The sequence below is a fragment of the Ceratotherium simum genome, chromosome 15, assembly GCF_057802395.1.
Source record: "Ceratotherium simum simum isolate JZ-2026a chromosome 15, ASM5780239v1, whole genome shotgun sequence".
NCBI classification, from domain to species: domain Eukaryota; kingdom Metazoa; phylum Chordata; class Mammalia; order Perissodactyla; family Rhinocerotidae; genus Ceratotherium; species Ceratotherium simum.
Window position 1 is genome coordinate 13,055,085 of NC_141914.1, and position 5,962 is coordinate 13,061,046.

The 5,962-nt window shown below is 43.4% G+C and overlaps 1 pseudogene; it reads right to left on the reverse strand.

Moving 5' to 3' along the window:
• Positions 1-792: 792 nt before the first annotated feature.
• LOC106802839 (uncharacterized) lies at positions 793-5,184 on the reverse strand (annotated as a pseudogene).
• Between the last annotated feature and the right edge of the window lie 778 nt (positions 5,185-5,962).

A 5,962-nucleotide genomic window follows, 5' to 3' on the forward strand; every position in this document is an offset into this window, starting at 1 on the left:
CCATCACAAGTCTATCCCTTTTCAACTTGGCACCCATATGCATCTCTTTCAGCCATACTTAATCTCCAAATCAAGGAAATAATAAGGCCATAATTCCATCTAACATAAGATATAACTATGCTATATACAACCAAAAATCCACTAACCCCTTCCCCTGAAGAGTGATATTTATTCTTCTCCTTGATATCCCATAACTTAAATATTATGATGTAAAATGACAATACTTAACTACTATGGTATAAAGTCAACCATCTTCTGTTACAAGATAAGGAAATAAGACAGGGAAGAAAACAAAGACATTTGCTATACATACACACAGACATATTCATAATAAATAAGGAAGAAATACTCATGACAACTACAGTCCTCATTTCTCCAAGTGGTCATGTCCTTGTAGCTGGTATTTATAACTACCTTATTCCACTACTCATTCTTTTCCCTTTACTTCAGCAAACACCTCAGCTGGTTGTGGTTCTTTGCCTCATGGGGTGATCCAAACCTTCATTCCTAAAGACTCTAGGCAATTAGTAGTCCTGACTGGATTTGATTATTGTAGTTTTACATTGACCTTAGTACCAGGTCATGGTAATACTAAGAGATGCCCTAAGAGATGTCCTGTACTCTTCCTTACCTCCATTGTGGAGAAGCAGTCTAGTATCCCCTTTGTAGTCAGAATCAATCACCCAAGCCAGCCAGTAACTCCCTTCTTGGCCTGTTGATTCAGAGGCATGGGAGTCCAAAGTGTCTGGGCAGCAATCTTAACTTCTGTTTCAGTGGAATCATTGTTGTGTCTCATAGTAGAAGCATTCCTCCCCTTGGAACAAATACTTCCAGGTCAGCAGAGCATAGGGTCACAGTGACAGCAAGCAAAAATTTTTCTAGAGGATCACTAGGGCTGATAGTGAGTGATATCACTCTCATTTCTCCCGCTTAATTCCTGGACCCATGAATCCCGATTATAGGAGAAACAGCACAATATATTAGATACTGATTCAGATATTATACAGTCTTATGGACAAACTTGCCCCAATCCTGCAAGGTATTGCCATCCAACTGACTCTGTAACTAAGTGGCCTTAAAAAGGCCATTCCACCATTCTATCAAACCAGCTGCTTCATTATAGTGGGGAACATTGTAAGACCAGTGAATTCCTTGAACATGGGCCCATTGCCACACTTCATTTGCTGTGAAGCGAATTCCTTGATCAGAAGCAATGCTGTGTGGAATACCATGACAGTGGATAAGGCAATCTGTAAGTCCACAGATGGTATTTTGGTAGAAGCATTGCATGTAGGGAAGGTAAATCCATATCCAGAGTAAGTATTTACTCCAGTAAGAACAAAATGCTGCTCCTTCCATGATGGAAGTGGTTTAGTGTAATCAAGCTGCCACTGGATAGCTGGCTGAGCAACCCAGGCAATGGTGCCATATTGAGGATTTAGCACTGATATTTGCTGCTGAATAATTGGGCACTTGGCAGTAGCCATAGCTGGGTGGGTTACTGTGAGTGAAAGTCCATGTTGCTGAGCCCATGCATAACTTCCATCTATACCACTGTGGCCACTTTGTTTAGAAGCTCTTTGGGTAATTACTGGGGTGGCTAGGGAAAGACGCTGACTGGTATTCACAGAATGAATAACTATCCACTTGATTATTAAAATCCTCCCCTGCTGAGATCACCCTTTGGTGAACACTCACATGGGACACAAATATCTTCATGTTTTTTACCTATTCATATAGGACTATCTACATACTTCTTCCCCAATTTCCTTGTCACCAATTTTCCAATCGTGTTCCTTCCAGGCCCCTTACCATCCAGCCAAACAATTGGCCACAGCCCATGAATCAGTGTATAATTGTATATCTGGCCATTTCTCCTTCCAAGCAGAGTGAACAACCAGAGGCAGTGCTCGAAGTTATGCCCACTGGGAGGATCTCCTTTCACCACTGTCCTTCAGGGATGTCCTAGAAGGGGCTGTGGTGCCGCAGCTGTCGACTTTCAGGGGGAACATGCATACTGCGCAAACCCATCTGTAAACCAGGGCTGAGTCTTCTCTTTCTCTGTCAAGCGATTGTAGGGAGCTGGCCATGAGGCCATAGGTGCAGGCTGGGAGAGAGACAGCAGTGTAGTAGGAGTGGGGACCATGGGCATTTAGGGCACTTCTCATGTAGTTTACCTGAGCCTTCAGGCCTTGCTCAGGCCTAGTCACTTATGTACCACTTGATTTGATGATGGAATGCGGCTGTGCACATCCAACTTTATGGCTTGGTGGGTCACTTAATACCTAGTTCACGATGGGAAACTCAAGTCACACAGTAACTTAGTGGCCAATGGTTAAGCGTTCAGTTTTTACTAGGGCCTAATAGGATGCCATGAGCTGTTTCTCAAGAGGAAAGTTGTTATCCACAGAGGATGGCAGGGCTTTCTTCCAAAATCCTAAGGGTTTACACTGTGATTCACCTATGGGAGCCTGCCAAAGACACCAAACAGCATCCCAATCTACTACTGACACTTCAAGTACCATTGGATCTGTTGGATCATGTGGCCAAGTGGCAGTGCAGTGTGTACAGCAGCCTGGACCTGTTGCAGAGTCTTCTCTTGTTCTGGACCCTTCTCAAAATGGCAGCTTTTTGGGTTCCTTGGTAGATAGACCAGAGTAGCACACCCCAATGATAAATAAGTTGCCTCCAAATTCCAAAGAGTCCCTCTAGGTATTATGCCTCTTTTTTGGTTGTAGGAGGGGCCAGATGCAACAACTTACTTTTCACGTTAGAAAGATATCTCAACATGCCCCATACTACTGGACCTTAGAAATTTTACTGAAGTAGAAGGTTCCCTAAATTTTTGTTGCATTTATTTCCCACCTTCTGACACACAAATGTCTTACCAATAAATCTATAATCGTTGCTACTTCTTGCCCACTAGGTCCAATCAGCATAAAGTGATCAATGGAATGGACCAGTATGCTATCTTGTGGAAGGGAATGTTGATCAAGATCCCTGAAAGCTGAATTATGACCTAGAGCTGGAGTTTATATACCCTTGAGGTAGGACAGTGAAAGTGTATTGCTGGCCTTGCCAGCTGAAAAGAAACTGCTTCTGATGGGCCTTATTGACAGAGATGGGGGAGGAAAAGGCATTTGCCAGACCAGTAGTTGTATACCAGGTACTGAGGATGTATTAATTTGTACAAGCAATGAAACTACATCTGATTCTGCAGCGGCAATTGCTACAATTGGAGTCATTACCTGGTTAAACTTACAGTAATCCACTGTCAGTCTCCAAGATCCATCTGTCTTCTACACAGGCCAAATCGGAGAGTTGAAAGGGGATGTGGTGGGAATCACCACCCTGTATCATTCAAGTCCTTGAATCCCTCCAGAACTTGAAATCCCTCCAGAAATGTGATATTGCCTTTGGTTTACTATTTTTCTAGGTAATGGCAGTTCTAGTGGCTTCTACGTGGCCTTTCTCACCGTAACAGTCCTCACTGCATCAGTCAGGGAACCAAGGTGGGGATTTTGCCAGTGGCTGAGTATGTCTATTCCAATTATGAGTTCCAGCACTGGGGAAATAACTATGGATAAGTTTGGGGATCCATTGGGCCCACTGTGAGATGGAGCCCAAGCTAAAACTCCATTGATTATCTGACCTCCATAAATACCTACCCTGACTGGTAGACCAAAGTGACATTTTGCATCTCCTAGAATTAGTGTCAGTTCAGAGCCAATGTTTGGTAGTCCCTAAAAGTTCCTATTATTTCCTTTTCCCCAATGCACAGTTACTCTGATAAAAGGCATAGGCTTTTTTGCCAAAGTCTAGGAGAAAGATTAATGGTACATATTTTTAGCAGTGTACCAGGGTCCTTCCTCATGAGGACCCAGCCTCTCCTTCACTTGAGGGATTCTAGGTTTCTAAAACAGCTCAAGATGGGAATTGATTGAGGGGCCATGACTCTCTGTTTTTATGGTTCAGGTTAGACTTCTATTCCCTTGACCTAGAACTGTTCTGCTTGTATAGATCAAATTAGAATTTACGAAAGATTTCTATTTATTTTACTTCTAGGAAAACCATGATCACCTAGCCAACACCACAGGTCTGCTTACGTCAGACTATTCTTTTTTTTCTTTTGTGAGGAAGATCAGCCCTGAGCTAAGATCCATGCCAATCCTCCTCTTTTTGCTGAGGAAGACCGGCCCTGAGCTAACATCTATTGCCAATCCTCCTCCTTTTTTTTTCCCTTTTTCTCCCCAAAGCCCCAGTAGATAGTTGTATGTCATAGTTGCACATCCTACTAGTTGCTGTATGTGGGACGCCGCCATAACATGGCCAGAGAAGCGGTGCATCAGTGCACGGCTGGGATCCGAACGCGGGCCACCAGTAACGGAGCAGACACACTCAACCGCTAAGCCATGGGGCCAGCCCCACGTCAAACTATTCTGATTGCTGGTTGACTCTGTTGTTCATTAGGGTAACCACACTCGCCTTGTCATTTGACCACTGCCACCTCGGAATCCAATTTCTCCCATTATATTTAGGTTTCCCAATTCAATGATTGCAGTTCCCACTCTAATGTCTGGCCTACAGAGAAGAGTGATCCCAGAGCTCTACAAGGATGCTGGGGCTCCACTTATAAATTTATTTCTTAAAGTATTGGGAGAAGGTATGTCTTCTGGACCCTCCCATTGTAAGTCAGTCTTCAATGACAAATCAGTTCTAACATTCCAAACTACCTAAGCCTTTGAATCCCTTCTTCTACATTAAACCAAGGCAGGGTAGGCTTTTCCACCTCACTCACTGTGGGCCACTTTTTGTTCCATGGTTCAGCCAGCCAACCAAATGAATTATTTGAGCTGTTTCTAACTTCCCTGCAGAATCTCTGTTTAGTAGCCCATATCAACAAATTCACCTTGATCCCACTTTATGTTCTTTCAGCTGTTTTCTCACACCCTTATTGTCCATTCCCACAGCGTTCTCTGGATTTCTATCTGTATAGATCAGAATACTCAAGTAGTTCTTTTGGTGTGTAATGCACCTCCTCGTGAGTTTTACTTTGTACCTCACCTGTAGGGGCCTACTGGGACTTGAGTCTGGTTATAGTACAGGTGCAAAAAGGGGTGTTGGGGAAGGGTCCTGAGGAGAATCAGCATTGTCTTGCATGACAATTGCCTCAGGGGAGGCCATTACTGTTTCCTCTGGCAAAGCAGTGTTAATCCCCTCAGACCAAGGTTCAGGGCTGCTGCCACTGTGAGTGGGGAAGCTGTTACTACTGGGGTAGGGAAGTCACTACTTCTGGGGGTGAGGAGGCGTCTTCCTTTGGCAAAGAAGAATGAAGAGAATTTAGGGGCTCAATGTCCCTATTCCAACTTACAGGATCCCATTCTTTCCCAATCAATGCCCTCACTTTAGCAGTGAACACCCTGTGAAGCTGGGAGTTCAACTTGTGCTGTAATTCAGTCCATTGAAGAATGAGTTCCTACATCTGATTTTCACCAACCTCAGCCCTATGGCTAAAGGAGTTAAAGCTCTCTTTCAGGGCACACATAGAAGCTTCCAGGTCATTTATGCAGTGCTTGAGCTGGTAATTCAAATATCTGAGCTCATCATTTTCTTTCCCCACTTTGTCCAAGGATAATAGGAACAACCAGCCAATCTCATTATATACATTAGTTTGCCCAAAATGTTTGAAAGTATCATATACACAGTCACCCAGAACCTTGCTTCTCATAAGTGGTTGGTTAAGAGTATCCAATGATGATATTTTGCCTGTCTCTATTGCCAGATCATGCCACGAACTATTAGTACTCTTTTTACTACTGAAAGTAGGGTCACTTAGCATCCTCAAATCTTGCTGGATTAGAGACAGTCAATTTCAAAAACCCCAGAACCAATTCAGAAAACTCATCCTTAAAATTCTGTTCCTCTATATCCACTCTCAGTACCAAAATCTATATTAGTCAGG